General features: G+C 36.5%; 1 long non-coding RNA gene across 1 annotated transcript in view; it reads left to right on the forward strand.

Annotated features, from left to right (window-relative positions):
- Positions 1-3,362: 3,362 nt before the first annotated feature.
- The window catches only part of LOC134143667 (uncharacterized), a 58,387-nt gene continuing 42,658 nt past the window's right edge, over positions 3,363-19,091 (forward strand). Inside the window, exon 1 of the long non-coding RNA XR_009959152.1 lies at positions 3,363-3,484. This is a non-coding gene — a long non-coding RNA (uncharacterized LOC134143667). The remainder of the gene's footprint in view (positions 3,485-19,091) is intronic.

Below are 19,091 nucleotides of genomic sequence, written 5' to 3' on the forward strand. Positions count from 1 at the left end.
AAATGAAACATGTATGGATGCACAACAGTCCTTAACTACACGTGTTTAATGATCGTAAGAATTTATGTATACTACACACAGCTACAGTCATGCTCATGGGATGAATGATTTTCACAAAATAAAAACAGCTGTGGGGAAATTTTTTCAAACTGTAACAGTAACAATAAAAGCAGTAAAATTAAAAGATGTACCTTAAAATATTATTCAAGTTGACAGTCCATATGCAACTATCTTTTTATACCAGATACAGCTCAATTAAAATGCAATTATAAGTACAATATTTGCTCCATATTTTGTGAATGCTCTGAGAATAGCATAGAACACTCTAATATAAGTTTATCTTTTTAATGAGCTTTGGGTTATTCCGTGAACATGTGTATCTTAATAAGGACTGTGCATTATACCCTCTATGGGACATTGAATAATGGTTCAACGTAGAGATGGCAAAATAACTTGGATAGAGTGATAGGAAAAAAAGTGGAATAAGAATGTTGGAAATTTGCATATAATAAAATTTCCCAGCAATATAATGATGGGAAGTAATGTGACTTTTGAAGTCTTCAAGGAGGAGTGTTCCATTCCAGGGATCCTCGGAGATGAACAAAACGGTCTGATTCCTTTCTACATAGACTTGGCAAGAAATGATTTTTCTGCCTGCCAAAATCGTCAAGATTTCTAAAATTCCCCGTCCCTCACTGAGATGACACTAAGCCAGCTGGGTGTGGTGTGGTGAGGGGAAATTCAAAACTCTTCTTACAGCAAGGACATGAATGTCACTTTGTTGCTGAAGTGATCAACCAAGTCTCTGGCCTGTCAGTAATCTGGGCTTTAGCACTTTCCTATTAGAGTTATTCAGTCTTGTGTACTTTGTACATATATCTGGGCCGATAAGAAAGAGCATACAACAGCAGGCAGGGTCCCCTAGGGAGCAGGTCACCAAGGTCCAGTTCCTTGCTTTGTCAAATCCTGACTTGAACCTTAAATCCTACCTCTCTGATCTTGCCCTAACAAACTCTTAGTTAACTGTGAGGTAGTTCATTTTCCTCTTATTCCCTCTGTTTCCTTATATCTCCCTCTCCCACTTCTATCAAATCTGGTAGGTTTATTCTCAGTAAGATGGTAACTTTGACCAAAAAAATGGTTTTGCCTGAAAAATCAACAATCTCAAAAAGAGATTATGATCATTATAAGGAATGTCATCAGTAGCAACCACAAGAGATATCACTGTGATATATCACAATTATTTCTTTTTTTCTCTTATGTTTTTGGCAAGTACATAGGGAACAAGAAATCTTGGATACCTCTCTCTTTCAGCAGCTATCAGCAGAAGTTAACCTTTTAAGGACAATCATTGCCTGTACATCATGAATTTTTCAATATCCTCTCTTTTTGTAGTAGTTCTGATCCTTCCTTTGTCTTTGTTTCCATCATTATGCCATTATTATAATCCCACTGAGGCCTTCTCAAGTAGAATTAGAACAGCACTTAATTACTGGAATTAGAAATGACAAATATCACAGTTTTTATCCGGTTGATCTTATCTAAGCTCTTCTGTATATGAACTTGAATAATCTTGAATCAATGACTTTTAACATTTTCCAAAGACTTGAAGAGGGTTGTTTTTTTTCTCCTTTATGCCTGCTTTCTGCTTCTTTGCTCAAAGCAGGTCTTTTCTGACAATATATACACTAGTTTGCAGCTTTGCCTAACTCTGCAGTGACTGCTTGCTCTCCTTATTTTTCTTGCCTTTCCACCACTAATTCCTCATTTTCAACTTGCAGTTAACAGTAGGTTCTTTCAGCTACAATAAAATCACTGCAAACCTTTGCCGTGCTATCTACAAATTGTGCTTTTCAAGTGTATGCATATTTTCAATCACTCTTTTTGTATAAGTGTTTATATATAAATTTATATAAATTTATAAACAATTCGGCCTCCCAAAAGGAGTAGGAAATAGAAATGGTAAAATACTCAAGCATAAAAAAAACTGATCAACCATATGAATGTGCCACTCTTCCAACTCCCTTTTCAGATCTAGAACCAAATTCAGCCATAATCCTAATCTAAGAAAAAGTAGAAAGGGTCATATCTTACATCTTGGTCTTGCTTCTGGACTCAGAAAGTATAACTTGCATCTCAGATTCTCTCATATTTCTGCCCATTTAACTCATGCCTGTCTGGAACTTTTCCTTTGGCTCTGAAGTTGGCTTCCTGGGTCTGAACAGTTACAAAGTTGCATAAGCAAGTACAGGCAGATTAATTTTCATCATTGCTGCATTTGGTGCTTGGTTAAATATCACTTCAGATAATCACTCAGATGTTTCAATCCTTAACCAGCCCCTCTCCACATTATTCTTTGATACTTGAAATTGTGTGGGAGAGAAAAAAGACAGCACTGCCCTAACCGGTTTATTCATATTAGACATTTTCTCAACTTACTGATTTTCATTCTTAAATTGTTCATCCAGTATCTCTGACATTAGCATACAATGATGCTATCTATTATTATAATGAGAATAACAGCAAATTATTCTGAGTCTCTTCAAAGGGGAGAAATACAAAATATATATATATGTATATATAACTGCAGTAAGGCTAAGTATAATATGGAGTTAAACCCAAAATCTCTAAGGCTGAAGCAGACTTCCCGGTTTTAGATACCAGGGGGCCTGTTCAAATGACTCCAAGCACAACAGTAGGTCATAATTTAGAGTGTCTGAATTGCTTTAACATGCTGAAAAGCAGAAATGTCTGAGCAGATGTGTTGCATCTGTACTGTGTATTATTTCTGCTATTTTAAAACATTGTATTACAAACACAACTATGAAAATAGTCTGATTTTTTTCCCTAAATGCTTCCAGTCATGCCTGTGTTTATATCTTCTCAAAAGATTCTCTGAACAATAACATAATTAGCTCTGTACTGAAATACTGCCTATGTAACCCATTGTTTAGGAATACAGAATAATTTGAAGATGCTCTTACTCAAAAGCTCTGTTGTCCTTTTGTTCTGGTCAGTATGCACACCTCCAGAGTTTGCCTCCCTTCTCTTTTGGCACCAAGTAAACTTCATTTAGAGTTAATTTAGCAACTTATTAAAATCATCAAGTGATTGCTGAGAGTGAGGAGGTGTATGAAGAACTGTGAGTTGTACTGGAATGTTTTCATAGTCATTTCTCTTCCATCCAGTTTCTCAAATATCTATGTTATTTCGTTTCTTGCATCTTTTTTTTTTTTTTTTTTTTTTTCCTAGTTTTAGGAATACACTCCTCCCTTGCTTCTCGACTTTAAATGTCTCCTCCCTCCAAAGAGTAACTAAAAGTAGCAGTCTCTTTGGTGGGACTCTAGATTTTCCACAGCCACTTTTCCCATTGTTTTAGTTTAGTTTATCACTTTGTGCAGCAGAAATTTTAGTCCAAGGCACAGAAGATATGGAAAAGAAGTTATTGTGGTTCAGAAGAGATTCATGTATGTATGGGAGACAGGTGAGAATCACCCTCATTTGTTTATGGATGACGGGCAAATATAAAAGGGGGGCAGGAAGTACCTAGTCTAACGAATGAATGGCATAAGGAAGGATGTTTTGATGAGTAGGTCATTAGCTGAAGATCATGTTCTTACTCTCACTCCACTGCAGTCATAGTTCTTTTCAGGTATCTAACTCTCATTGTTTTCAAAGGGAATTAGGTACCTAAATACCATTGCAGATCTGGGTCTGAGTCTCTCTCTCTCTTTTTTTTTTTTTTTTTTTTTTTTTTCCTTCCAATTATTGAGCTATAAAATCGGGATAATAGTACTTCCCTTCCTTCTCACAGTTACACTCGGGTATTGTAAGGATGAGTACAGTGGAGAATATGAGCTACTCAGATGCTACAGTAATGGGAGCTGTAAAGAAAAGCCTAAAATAGAAAGAAAATGATAAGAGCAGGTCATGAAAGTCTGGTGAAATAGAAAAAGGCAGTGAGGGACTGCTATGGACCTGGGAAAGAGGTCTGGAAAGACTAATGGAAATGAATTAAAGAAGGTCTTGTGGTACGGAAAAAAAAGTTTTAAGGCTAGGGAATGCGTGTGAACTTCTGGCTGCTTATCCAAAATGACTCCCAACCTCTGGAATTTTTTCTATACCTATTGCTAGTTTTAGTGAATAGTCTCTAGAATATTGATTTTTAATTTACATCAACATATTCAAGTATAGAATCATATTACGATGAGAAATTCCTATTAAAGGGTCACATTCTAAACTGAAAACATTATTATTTTCATTTCTTTCTATCTCAGAATCTTTTGTCTGTGAATGTATTTTAATAAATGTGTATATTTGTGCATGAAAGAGACATTTGAGAGAGAGACAGAAAACATTTCCCTTGCATTTTGTGCAAAAAAGGGGAATTCATTCTTTAGCTATAATGTATTTCCATTCTTACTTGTAATTGGCAATTTGTGCACATATTTGAAATTAATTTTTAAAAGCATACACCTCATCTTGTAGCATAAAGTAGCAGGAACAGAATTTGCATTTCTATATCAAAAATAAAATATATTTAATTGTTGGAAAACATTTTCATCAAATTTAGGTGAAGGAACTTTCCCATGAATATTCACAGTGACTGACTGATGTGTTTGTAGTGTATAAATGTAATGCATAAAAATAACAAGATTGGGATGATGTGTTTCATTTATATGATATGCAATTTGAAAGTGAGCATTCATTCTGGTCAAACAAGTATGGAAGAGGCTGAAAGTGTTTTCCTTTTGCCAGGTGTTCATATCCCTAGGAAGTCTTTTCAGGCAGGCTTTTACCTAAGCAGGCCTTTCTAAGTTTCTACTACAGCTTGCTGTTGGAGGAAGATTTTTAGCTGTAAGTTATTTCTTCCTCCTCCTGAAGAAAGAAATTTAGAAACAGAGATGGTTCTGCAAGAAGGCTCAGGGTGAATTTTAAAATGAATTCAGGTCTCTCAGAAGGAGTGAATTTGGGCTTTATACGTGACTTTGGGAGGGCAGTACAGGGGTCTATAACTTAATACCTTGTACTAAGATGTGATGATACATACTGAAAGCTGCTATCTTTGTCATCCCTAGAGGGGATCCAACATATCTGCCAGCCGTAGCTCCCTTCCGATGCGATCAGAAAGGGAAGACAGAGAAAGATTTGGCTATGCTTCCCTTGTGCCTCTCCAGTCCTCCCTCTGCCTTGGGCCTTCTCCTTTGTACTGTTGAAAATACAGTGCCAGAAACAACTTGGCCTTAAAATACTTGCCTTTACTTCATATTACTCCAGTAACCAGACAACAATATTTTTGGTCTGCTATTACCAACACAAATTTCTTTAGGTAAATCAGACCAAAACTGCATTGTATATTCTCTTCCTAATTCTCTGATGTTGAGTCATTTACAGGTTGTCAGCACTATGGCGATCTGTTTTTAAGGGACTTCATAAGGTGTTGTGGATTTAACAAGAGAGATATTTACATCTAAAGAACAGAGAAGTGTTATCAAACGTCTCCAAGTCCTTTGGTGATTTTCATGAGATCATGCATGGCAATTTGTCATTGCTGTATGTCAGTCATCAAGCAATGCTCTTGTATGTTTTTGGCTATTAAAATAACAGCTTCCAGAGCCAATTTACAATCTAAAATAATTCATAAAGCTGCAGTGCTTTGTACCATAAAAATAGATGCCAGAGATAATTGGGCAAGGTGGTGTCATGTCATATGTGTGCAGTTCATTAATTAACTGCTTGAAACTGCTATAAAATAATAGCCATGTCATCAAGATGAAACTACAAAAGTGCAAATAAAATAAAACTGCGCTAAGAAAGAAAACAGAGCAGCTGTTATTAAATATCCTCAAGTTACTGTTCATTTTTACTGCCCGCTTCTCTGGTCTTTCTGGTGCCAAACCTGAACCTGGTACCCCAAAGACCTTTAGTTTATACTGCTTCTCGTGAGGCCCCTCTCTTCCATGCACAATGCAGAGTCAATTTGGATTTACACTAGTGTGTTTTTAATGCACTGTGGTCCTAATCCCCAGCTGTGCCAAGTTTACACTTGCAGATAATGAGAAGTGTGCCTGAAAGCTGACGGGCAGTTTTCACTAAAAATTGCAGGAAAGTAAAGTCTGGGAGATTACTCTTTTAAGCTCCTTTCTTCAAGGTCAGTTTTAGTTTTTGCAGAGCAATCACATAGCAAAAATAAAACTCAGCTAAGGAACACAGAGCTGTAAATCCCAGCCCTTTTGCCTTCAGATCTTTTTTGTTTCACCCTCCTCTCTCTTCTACATGCCAAAAGCAAGAAAATCAGAGACCTCTACAGCCTGCTTTTGTACCCCTGATTATAGACCAGCTGAGTGGTGAAAGAATTGCTGCTAAATATATGGTAGCCCAAAGGCTGCTCCAAGCAGCACGGGTAGCAAAACCCCACCAGGGCTCGGGCCTGGGTCCCTCGTGTCTCGATATCCCACTCACAGATCCTGACATAATCTCTCTCTCTGTTAGCAGGTTAAGTGTTGATACTGAACTTTGTCTGCTAGAGCTACAACCTCCCTCAAGAGTCCGTGTTTCTCAGGGTTAATCTTTGACGGACTATTTATGGAATTTTACCAGCTGCTTTAAATAGAACAGCTGGAGCTGGGGCCAAAGGAGAAGACCTAATTTTAATTAGTTTTTCCTTCACAGTATAAACTATTAGAAATATTATAAACAGACATTAAACACAGAATAAAGTCAAATCTGAAGAATTTAACACAGACAGGAATTCGAGGCTGGCACGGAGATTATTTCTCCTTTTACCGAATAACCAGTGCTTTGGCTCTGTTTGGGAGCAATAGAATTTCGTAGTTACCCAGAACACTGAAGAATTTGGGTACAGGCAGAGAATTTGGTTTGTGCAGAGCATCCTCTGGCCCAGCACTTCCCTGTAGCCTGATGTTTCTAATCCCCAGAACTTCTTGGAATCTGTTATGAAGAGCAAGTCCTTTGAAGTCAATGGACTTTGCCAGGAGAAAACAGTACACTAAAACTGGCAAAGAAGAATCAAACCGCTCAGTGTCCACAGTGACGATATTAGACATAGTATTTTTCTTATTAGCAAATTCTTATGAGATGCAGTGTCTATCTAACCAAAGATTTGTAGCATGTATGAGGCTTTGAGTACAAAGCGCTCCATTTTTCTAATTCACTGTTAACTTGAATTATTTGGATTAGCAGAAGGGGAAGGAATCTGCAGTGACACATGATGATCTGAAAGTGATTATGCTGTACATGTTAAAGAAAAGATAAGTGGGTTGTTAGAATTATTAAATGTATTACTAAATGAGACCTGGCACTATGTGATGAAAATGAGAATATCTGGGTAACTAACAATGATGAATTTCTCTGAATTATAGCACACTTTAGCCTGTTTGATCTCTTTTTAGCTTCAGATTTAACTTAGTAGGGTAATGCTGCAAGAGGCAACCCATCATACCTATTATTGAATATTTGGAAAAAAAGAAGTGTAGCCTTAATAGGAGCCAATGTTTGTCAGTGATTGTTCATAGCTTAAAGAGATGAAATATTTTCCTGTCAGTGCTTATTCTACACCTGACATTTCTCATATTTGATCAGTTAATGGTTATTGCCCACTATTCTACTTTAAAAGGTCAGATGAAAAAGGCTTGTTAAGTCCTTTTCAATACTGGAAAAACCTGTTCATATCTATATATCTCTCTTTTGAGAGGCGTAGATATCAATATTAGCACTTATCAAGAACATACTTAGGGTAATACTAGCAACACATCTGGATGCTCTCCAACCACAGATCTATGATGTAAGATTACCACAGATAATATTTTGTTCTAACTCATTCAGGTTAGTTTAAGGTACTGAATTGAACCATTTACTCACCACATAGAAGCTATTTTGGCCAAACTATTTCTAACAAAGAAGATAGGGAAGGGCTTTCCCAAAATTTTAGAAATTTTCTTGAGAAAAGTTTTCCAGTTGTAAAGAAACCTACAGAGATTACCTGAATTAAAATTCAAGAGTCTTAATGAGGAAGTAAATACATTATTTTTTCAAAACTGTTCTGACCATCTTAAAGAAAGGAATAGATGGATGACTTGTCTTACAAAATAGATATAGCTTTAAAGTAGCTGTAGGATTTTTTCAGTTCCTTTATGGTGTTAATTTTCTTCTCTATGCTATATTTTGTTTTATAATGACAGCAGTAAATATCTTTTAAATAATTACTATGGCCCACATGCAAGGATGCTAAGTACTTTAGAGTTCTCAAATCTGTACAAGTGCTTCTCTATTAGAATCATTTTCTCCCAATAGCTTCTTCCCAAGCCTCAAGGACAGAAAATAAACAAAAATCATGGAACCAAGTGAGCAAGTGTGTTAATTCTTACAATTGTTTTTTGTTAAAGTCATCTCTCATATTCATCTATAATCTATGAGTCTCCATTCAGAGGATATATTCATATATATATATTTGTAAAGGAAATTTTCACTCGTGTCATGGATTTGTCAGAAAGAGATTTTACTCACTGCCAGCCTTTTCACAGTTTTCAGAGTAACCCTACCTAGCTAGGTTTCTTTTGGCTTTGGCGGCAGAGCTGCGCTGGTCTGGATCTAAAGACTCAGTATTGTTGCTTAACTGTAGAGCCTCATCAAAAGAGGAAAAATCATTAGTGAAATAAGAAGTTAAGTAATTAGGGAAATAAATAAACAGCAAAAGTGAGTATTGGCTGTCTAAAACAGAAATCCCAGCATTTATTGGTCAGTCAGATGAAGAAGCAAGGCTGTTGTCAGGACTCTGCAGGTCCCTATCTGATATCTGTGAAGCATTTTTCAGCAAATCATTGTCTTCAATGGATTCTTCCACATCCAGCTTGTGTTGATATCTGTCCCTGATGCCCTTTACAAAAAGAAAGTTTTATTTACATAGCTTCTCTGAGGCTCACTTCAGCAGTAGGATTCACTGTTAAATGTCAGCATCCTATGAAGAACACCCCGTTGTTCACCTGTAACAGTGGTGATGGTGTTATTCCTGTGAGTACCTTAAGAACTTTGTTTTAGTCAATTCTGCAGTGCTACTCCACTGCAAGTTAGACTGGCAAGGTACAAACCTCCTCAGATTTCTTATGTTTTGACCCAGGTAAGATTTTAATCTGTATCTCCCCCCTAAAATAGTATAAAGAAAGTGGGAAAACTGAGAAATGTGCAGTGAATGTAGAAGTACTGAAAAATATTTTGTAAGTTCTGCAAAGCATACTATGGCACTGTGGTTCCCCAGCTAAGCTAGCAAATCCTTTAAACTGCAGACAAAACTTTAATCTCTAGTATATAAATAAAATGGTTAATTCTGCATTAAAACTTTTCTTGTCTATGATCTGTTGCACATACAGGGGTGAATCCACTCACCACTAACATCCAGGTCCTTCTGGCGGGAGAAAATGGCTATCACTTTGCATTAATAGCATTAAAATTGTTGCTTTTTAAAATCAAAATTAGAGAAAAAAGGCCAAGAATTCAATTTGTAATGCTAGCACATTTTTATTGCACTTCATTATTTTATATCTCTCCATGATGTCTCCTCTCATCCATCTCCTTTCTAACTAAATAGGTATAATTGTTGTAATCTCTTGTAAGAAATCCTTTCGCTTTGCAGTTCTTTTCTAGTACTTCTCTTGCTGTATCCATTTTTAAGATAGGATAACCAAAAGTGAACTTAACACTGAAGGTAAATACCTTCAGTTTATTTACTGGCATATATAACGATTTTAAGGTCCATACAAGATGCAAGTGGCATGTTTCACCTTGTTCATTTTTTCAAAATTATATCACTTCGGGACTTTAGATGTTCAAAAAAGTGTAAAAGCAATAGCTTATTCTCAGCTCTACCAAAGGGCTTACTGAAAGATAGATAAATCATGCACAACAGAAATAGACCTGGCCTACCTGGCTATTTTTTTTCCCTATGAATCGGAATACAACAGTATTGTGTACGTATTTTAGTATTTACTAAAAGCAAAACACAAGTACTGTGAAATTACCAATATCATGCCTTATCTTGTGCTTAATTATCAGTTTATTTGAAATATATTCAGGAGAAATCTTTCTTGCAGCTCATGTTCAAAAATAGCTTTGGCATATTACTGCTTAAGTTATGAAGTCCTTCTGGTTAGGTCTTATGGGCCCACTTGTGTGACACTGACAAATTTTTCTGATTCTGGCACTTACTCAGACATGCATCAGGCATTTCTGACTTAAATGCACTCCACTGCAGAGTCCTGAGCCTGGACCGCAGACAAAACTATGAATAACTTTTGCTTTACTGTAGCAACTGAGCTTTGAAAATTGATGGCCTTCTAACTTTCTCCATCTTCATCTGAATTCTTCTCTAAAGCTTTGTACTATATCATAGTGCAAAGTCATAGTACATAGTTCCCTGAGTGACTGCATTTGAGCTGACATCTCCTGCATTACCTGGAAGCCCAATAGAAGAGTATTGCACTTCTGTGTAGCGTTAGTAGAGTATTGCTTTCTGAGCATGGGATGAGAGGCAGCTGTTAGGGACATCAGTTTCCACTTAGTCCTTTTTCTGATCATATTTATCGCTCTGAATTAGGCCTTGGTACCTTTGAGCAAGCACTTTACATGTGTATTTGTAAATCTCTGAACATATGTGTCATTTTGTAAATGATTAATGATCATCTAAGGCTGAACCTCAGCCTCTCTGTCACTGGATTTGTTTACATTAATCCACATTGCTGTACTGTTTCCATTTCAAATTCCCTGTATTTTGTCAGTTTTTTCTTTACATTTTGAGCCCATACATCCCACTGGAACTATCCTTCGTGATATACATGGAATGATAATCTCAGCATCTTATTCATGTCCAGTTCTTTGTCTCCAAAGCAAAACGACGCCTAGTCAAACCAACACAAAAATCTCTTATTTCTATTATGATTGTAACAAGTAATACAATAGTCGGAACTGTATTTTCTTTCTGGCACACATCAAGAAGTTGGGAGGTTGTCAGAGCCTAAAACAAGTTGTCTGTCACGCCTTCAATAAGACGTCTGATTTCCAGAAATGAGGGAATGCTTCTTATTTTTGAGTGAGGGACACTAAGAAATCCATTGGATAACTAACCAACACAAATCAAATAGAGGGATGATAGCTGGCAGAAATCTTGTGATGCTTAAAGAAGAAAGTAAGAAGCTGGCTCTAGTAGTTCATGATCTAGTTCAGAACAAATTCAGTCTTCTGTCTGGTTCAGATGAAAGGAATATGCTCTGTGTTCATTATCTCATCCCCACTCATAGTTGAGCACATCATCTGGAAAAGATGCCACAAGTAAGCATATCACACTCTAGTTTATACAAACACTGTACCCAGGGCTGTTTGACATTAATTGGATCCACCCAATCCTCACATGGAGGCCAATTTGGCACAAAGAAAATTTGTGCACTTTTCACATCCAAGATCTAGTTGATACAAACAACGTTCACTAATTAGCAGCCTCTGCATTGTCACCTCCAAGATAAAAGTTGCCAAGTGCCCACCCTCTTGTCTCAAATTACTCTTTGGCAGACAGTGTTACAGGCAACATAAAAACAAACAAAAAAAATGCTCCAAATTGCTCTGAGGTGACTTGTATCTAGAGCTCAGCAAAACTGCCAGTTTAGACTACAGGGATTCTCCACCTATGATGCCCTCATCGTTTTTACCTTGCAGAATTCACTTTAAATTAAAATAGAAAGTGAAAAGACATGTGCATATGAACTAAAGCTTAACTAGCTAGTTCTATTTTAAGTAGCACAAAATAACGGCTCTGTAAAGGACAGAACTGCTGTAAAAGTTTCAGATTATTACACTTTACATTAATAAAAAACAAACCTGAAAGAACAAAGCTAATTAGTTTGCAGAGACAGAGGCATGTTGGTTGCTCAATAAACATTCCCTGAAATAACATTCACACATACCTTTTGGCATACCATATCAAGCAAAATGCAAGAAACAATACAATAAGTAGCAGGAGAATTCAAATATAGTGATATTTTGTGTGCTGTTAGTCCATCATTTTGTATCCATTCTCTCAATTATATTCAAAACTTTCTCCTTCAATGGAAGAATTACAATGAGACCTGAACACTTCCCTGGAAAAAGCATGCACACAGAAAAGACAAAAGATGGGAGCATTTAAAGGTCAATTCTTGTTCTACACTCTAACTATAATCTACTTGTAGGGGAAGGGGAGATGCTATCTTTTTGTAATGAGTTTGTGTAGGAGGTGTGCAATGGTATCTGTGTCTGTGGCTAGCATTTCTGTGTGTGATAGCCATCGTTATTAAGTCAGACAGAGTTGCTACCACCAACTCAGAAACTATGGAAACAAGAAGAATACTGTACTCGCACACTTGTTTTTTGTATACACTGGTATCAGCTACATTCCTTCCCCAATAATAATAAAAAAAAAAAAGCAAAAAGGGTCTCAGGGAATATACTCTTCTGGCAGACTGTGGGCAGTCTGGAATAGAAGGTTCAAACAGATGAAGGTACTTCAAAGGAAATTACAATTTCAGGAATTAATATCATATGCAGACATCTTTATCAGACATTTTTATGATAAATAGACTGTTCTGACAAAGCTGTGGAAGTTCTGTATGTCTTCTGTATGTGTTTTATGTATCCCATCTTCAAAAGGTAGCTGAAGTGTGCTAGCAAATATAGCAATTTAGCTATCTTTTGGAAAAGGAGAAAAAAAAGTAAACAAAAAACTAGTCATGGTGAAAATGAGATTATATGGATGCACTGAAGTGTTGTTTTTGCCCTATGCAGAGGTATTTCTAAGAGATCAGAAATGAGCTGAGGATGAACCATAAAGGGAAATGAGGTTATGTGAAATAGAAGAAAAGTCTAACTGTTATTTATAAAAAAATGGATATTTTGCAGCCTCTTTCAGCAAGTGCTTCTGCACAGGGAATATGCCAAAATACTATATAAAAATCATTTGCAACAATTACAAATAACTGATTTCCACCTTTCTCTTTCTTTCTATAAATAAATATATATTTTTTCCATTTCTCAGGATTCAAAAAGTAATAAAACTGTTAGCTTTCCCCCAAAATGACTTTAACAAGACATTTATAATTTGATGGTACTTTAAAATGACTATATTCACAATGACAATAAAAAAAAGTTTGCAAATTTGTTTATTTTTAAAAAGTTTAAAATACTTATGATTCCAAAAGTATTATTTGCACTAAAAATGTATCTCAAAAGAAAAAAATATACAGGAGTGTCTTGGCATTCTTTTCATAAGAAAAGGCTAGACTGAAATTATTTTACTCAATGCATTTTCTTAAAATATATAGGCAATAATCATGGGAAAAATCTTTGATCATTTTCAATCCACATTTACTCCAAGGGCAATACTGAAGACTCATAAGCTTTAGCTAGTTCACTTACTTACAGATATGCTTTTCCTAAGTAAGGTAAAATTATCTGTATTCAAGGCTTTAACTGATAAAAGTATTCCTTGTTAGTCTTACTCAAAGTTAACCGTATTGAATTTCAACAAGGTAAGCAAATGAGGCCATGGGGCTCTTTTGCAGCTACTGGGAAAGGGAGATGCTCCCAGGGAGGGTCAGAGATGCTCAACAGACCCACCTTGGCAACCGGACTATGTAAGTGCTATTAGCCGTGACCCACAGAGGCAGTGTCTTTGATAACAGTGCCTCCCTTAACACTATCGGGCCATGTTATGTGTTTCCTAAGTCTAGAAAAGAGTTATGACTAATAAATGTCTAGATATTGTTATCTATATAAGCCTTTGTAATTCTCTAGATGTTAACCATGTGCATAACATGTAGTTACATACATAACTATATTTCCATACTATTGATTTAATTATTCAGAGATGGAACAGAATTGACTAAATAATTTCTATTCTTATCTAGTATGTAGATAAGTGGCCTGAGGAATGACTGGATGGGTGGATGGGTGGATTCATGTGTGGATGGATCACACTGTGCACTTTTATGCATAAGTAAAATAAATACTGAATTGGCTTCTTAAGGAAAAATTCAGAAGGCATGCATTGAATGCCAGTTATTTTCAATGAATATTCAAAATCTCAAGTGAAGTCCTTTGTGAAAATGTAGTAGAAACAAAAAAGTTTATCCTCAACATCTCAGTGAGCTCAAGTGATGAGAAGCTTAGCAGACCTCAATTAAGCTCCAAGTTATACTTCTTTGTCCCACTGCACTTTTATTCCCTACTGTTGTATGAAGAAACAAGTTTGATTTTGAGCACTAGAGCCAACAAGCTTTTCCCAGATAGAAAGCCATTCCATCAATATGGAAGAAATACAATAAAGCCGTGAAGGAAGATGGATGATCTGTCAGGCGATGAGAGTCTTTTCTCCGCTGGGACAGTGTACCACTTCTACAGCTCTCTCCATCCTCTCCAGATCAGGCAGTCAGTATCTAGGTCATTCATGTGATTAATGCATATGCAATCTCACATCATATTTATTAGGAGTGCAAATCATGAATTTCTAGCCTAATAAGAAAGATTAATTGAATCAAGTGTTTAATTTCCTCTCTTCAAATCATCTTGATGATTCATGAATTCCATGGCAAAGTCATTTACATTATCATATCATCAGGAAACATACTTAGTTGTTAGAAAGATAAGATTGGGAATTTAAATCCTTAAATTTCAAAAGACTATATTTTGTTCAGATGCGGTGAACGTGTGAGCTGACCAAAACGAAACGTTTGATTCTATCAGAAAAGCAATATCACTGTTGTATTTTCCTTAACGTGAAAGTATGACTTTTTCAAATTACTCTGACAATGCATTGAAGTCTCCTTGTTATGTACTGTGCACACCAGGAAGTTTAAAATGTTAAATAATCTCTGAAACTGCCCTAGAAACTCAAGTTAGCTTATTAAAGTTTTTTCTCCCTCATGTTTGAAAACTTCTTTGTTTCACTAAGGGGAAATCTCTTGTGTTTTGTAACATTGTTATTGAACAAGTTTAATGATTTGCTGAGGACCTCATCTAGCGGCATTACCAAGCAACATGAGATTAGAAACGTATGGTGATGTAGGCTCTCCTAGAATAAATGAAAATATTTTATTCAGCTACCAAGAAGGGTCTCCTGAGATCAAATTAGAAGCTAGCTGTGAAGGGAGATGTTTAGGCATGCTCTGGAATTATTTATCAGCATTTTCTGCTTGTGTGAGAGTAAGCAGACATTAAGATTAAATTAAACAAAGGAGAAAGAAAACAAGCTTTTTTAAGTAATTTGACTGCTAATGATATTTCTGAATTATTCTCAGTTTAATAGTTTAAGTAATTTGCAATGATAATAATTGTTCCTGCTCAAGCTCCAATAGTGTCAGTTCTTTCCTTGCTGAAATGAACTTTCTTCAAGACCTTTAATGGACAAGTAATTGCAAATTTATGGTGGGCTTTGTTAATTTTAAATTTGTTTTCTTCTTGACATTTCTTTTAATTTAATTTAATTTTATTACATTCATCAACAACTAGAGAAACTGACTTAAAAGTCCATTAAAAAAGAATAAATGTTTGCGGGTTTTATATTGCACTTGTTTATCTTTATTTATAATGAGTCTGTGCTTCTAGATAGAAAGGAGGCAGTTTAATTATTACTTTTTAACAGTAATGTATGCTTTCCACACACTCATTCAAGATAAATATGTTTTAAATTCTTCTCACCCAGCTAGAAACTGTTATTGTGATTTTATTACTCAGGTGTTATAATTTCCATTGCAAAATATTTGGAAAACTATGAATGTATTTAAATGTAATTCTCAGGGGGCTACATTTAAGGATTGTTAAGCCTGTAAGACAAACCAGTGGAGAGGACAGTTGGTCCCAAAAGGAAAATAATGCTGTATTATATATCACAGATACTCATCATAAGTGAAATGCACCTGTATGAAAATCCTGTTCTAGCTAATTGCTACAAAAATTTCACCCTACACTTGTCCACAGAGGATGCAGATATCTCAAAGTTGTAGTTTGCTGGTGCTGGCAAGCCTGACACCAATAAAATTTTATATATTTGAGCTTGCCAGGGAGATTGGTAACTAAATTGGTACTGAAAATCAGGACTTGCTGATTTGTCCAGTCAGGATGTTCCTTAGGACCGTGTCATCTCCAGTGGGGCTGCTGCAGCATGGAGACATGTCCCTGGCAGGCCGAGCTAGCGGGGAACCTGGGGGCTCCTGACGAGGGTTCCCTTGAGGCAGCTGAAGTGCTTCCAACTGGAGGAATATCGAAGAATTCAAACACTGCTTTCCTCGCCCTCAGGAGCCACAGGTTAACACGCGTTCATGCCATGTGCCATTTTTTACAGAGAAAATGAAAGAAGCAGCTATCCTAATCACACAGATGTCTAAAGGTGGTCATGTATTTGCAAATGGAAGGAGAGGAAAGATCATTGATATATAGAGTTCCTACATGGTACAGCAAACAATTTGTCATATGGCTTTTCAGCTTACTGTTACTTTGCTGCAGTGTCTTTTGCTCTCTGGCCTCGGATGAGGATGCCACTTCTGGGCTGGGTGCTCCGAGTGAACACAGAGACCGTCCTTGCTCCAGATAACTTGCAATCTAATGCAGACAGAGTTATCATAAAGACACTGATCTAGTCCACAAAACTATGTGCTATTAGAAGTTGCATTGTATCTGCAGTGCCTGTTCTTAGTGCCTGATTTCAGCCCTGATCAAATGTCCACAGCTAAGATGAAACCATCTGAAAATGAAGGTTTGTTCTGAAAAAACTGACAGTCTCTCACACACTAATATAACAGAATGAACAGATTCCCACTTGTTCTGGAGCTCTCCATTTTATGAGGGAGAAAAGGAGAAACATTTCTTGGCTCACCATCTCCTCTGCATTTCTGCCAAATTAAATGCTTGACAAGTGCAATTTTACAGCACGTGCTTGATGTGAACATAATGTCACCATGTATGGCATTAAGAAAAAAAAAGTTACTGAAGAAAGGTAACAAAAATGTTTTGATTTTTAGTATGTCTTTGCCATTTTATTCCTGCTTTCATTTCCTCTTCAGCTTTTGGCAAAATAACTGTCACATATTTCATAAAAGGAAAGATGCTTTGAGACTTCTGCCAAAGATGCTGCAAGTCGGTAACATTTTGGAGGCAGTGGCACAGGCGGCTGCAGCACGAGGTGCCTCCGTGGCAGCCGTCCGGTGCTATCGCTTTGACAGCCCAGCAGGGAGGCCAGAAGCTGTCGTGAGAACATTATTCTGACCTCTGCAGATTGTCCTTGGAGGCACCAGTCTAGGTCCACACTGAACTGGGACATACGCAAGGCAGAGGAAGCTTTCGCTGCTGCTTCCCAAGTTGTTCTTCCTTCTGTAAAGAATGGACTAGTTTCACCGTGCAGAACTGCCATTCTAGCACTTTTCACTAGTGCCAGAGATATGTCTCTGGGTTACACAAGTGCATATTTTCAACAGAGGAAAAGGAAAATCATCTCCATGACCTAAAAATTAGAGGTGAAGTCATAAGCTTTAAAACTACAAGCTCTGTAAGGCTGTGCACTGTGGATATGAGTCATAAGACCTAACTCAAACTTTCTATTTCCTATATTTCCCTGTAATTATGAAAGAAAATATGCATTATAAAATAATGTACTTTTAAGTTCTCCCTTCACTGAATGCACAACCATTATAGCTTGCTTCTGAGTATAAGTGGCTCAAATGAATACCAAGGACAGAAAGAACTTAGCTCAAAAGGTGACATTCCTGACTCAAAGAAGTGTATACTTATTTTCTTTCCTACTCCCTCTGAAAGAAAAAAAGAAAGAAAGAAAGAAAGAAAACATGGCAGATTAAGTCTCCTACAACATTTGCCTCTGTGCTATCCACTAAATTCTTTCTCAAGGGAAGGACTGCTCTGATGCTATGTATATTCCTACAAAGCCTTTTTAAGAAACATACTGTTTTCATTACCTGTGCAGATATTGGTGAATGTATTTAATGAACTCTCTTCCTCAGATAGTTTAATAGTGATTAAAGAAAAAGCTTAGATCTTGTGGAAACTGGAATAAATCTAGCTGGAATGATTTTGACCATTTTGTGTTGTCTAGTACGAGCTATCTTCATTCTCATCTCAGAATGCCAGCTGCTAAATGCTTGGTTCTCTCATCCTATGTTCTCTCGTCTTGACTGATATAACTTAATAAAACCTTCTCCATCAGCCTCCTCTGTTCTCCTGCCTCCCTGTTCCTGAGAGTGTCTGTGCAGCACAACACTGATAAAATTATCTCTAGCTGTTCTACTTCAAACATATCAAATCACTCCTTGAATCTCTTTATCAATTTCCTTTTATTTTTTTAACAACATTAAATTCAAGATCATTTCCTGTTTGAGGCCCCACAAACTTCATTATAAATCACGTAATAAAACTGCCTCTTCAGTTTTATTTCTTTTTTTTATTCTTCCTTCATTCCACTTTTCGTTACGACACTCTTTATTACATTCTCTAACACTCTTTTTTGAAGCTACAATGAACCAATTCATGTTCCCCCCCACACCCACCTTTTATCACCTTCTAATCCCCTCATAAAACCTATTTTCTGAGAGAAATTCCTATCTTGTTTTCCTTGAAAAATAATCTTGGCATACCTTTCATTATCAGCACCTGTCTTTGTGAGGCTTGACTCTAGGGCATGTGAGGCTTTCTCTATGCTCCGTATATTTGCCATCATATGTAAGTGATTGACAATAACGATAGTAATTTTAACATACCTTACTTAACTGCTTTTTTGGTGATGCTCTTAATTTGGTAACAATATAAATAAGATATGTCCTTCTCTGTAGATTCATTACTGCAGTACTCATTAAGAGTTTAACTCATCTGTGAGAAGCAGAGAGCTGTTTACAAGTTTTGTCACTGTACAAAACAAATTGTGTGAAATTTTGCTTAAAAAGTTCTAGCACACGGACAGACATGAGATACTTCCAGTATTATCATTCATCATAGGGAATGTATAGCCCACTGTTTCCAGAGGGGTGGTCATCCTTAAAGAGGCCACGTAT

Source organism: Rhea pennata, chromosome 8 (assembly GCF_028389875.1).
Source record: "Rhea pennata isolate bPtePen1 chromosome 8, bPtePen1.pri, whole genome shotgun sequence".
NCBI lineage: Eukaryota > Metazoa > Chordata > Aves > Rheiformes > Rheidae > Rhea > Rhea pennata.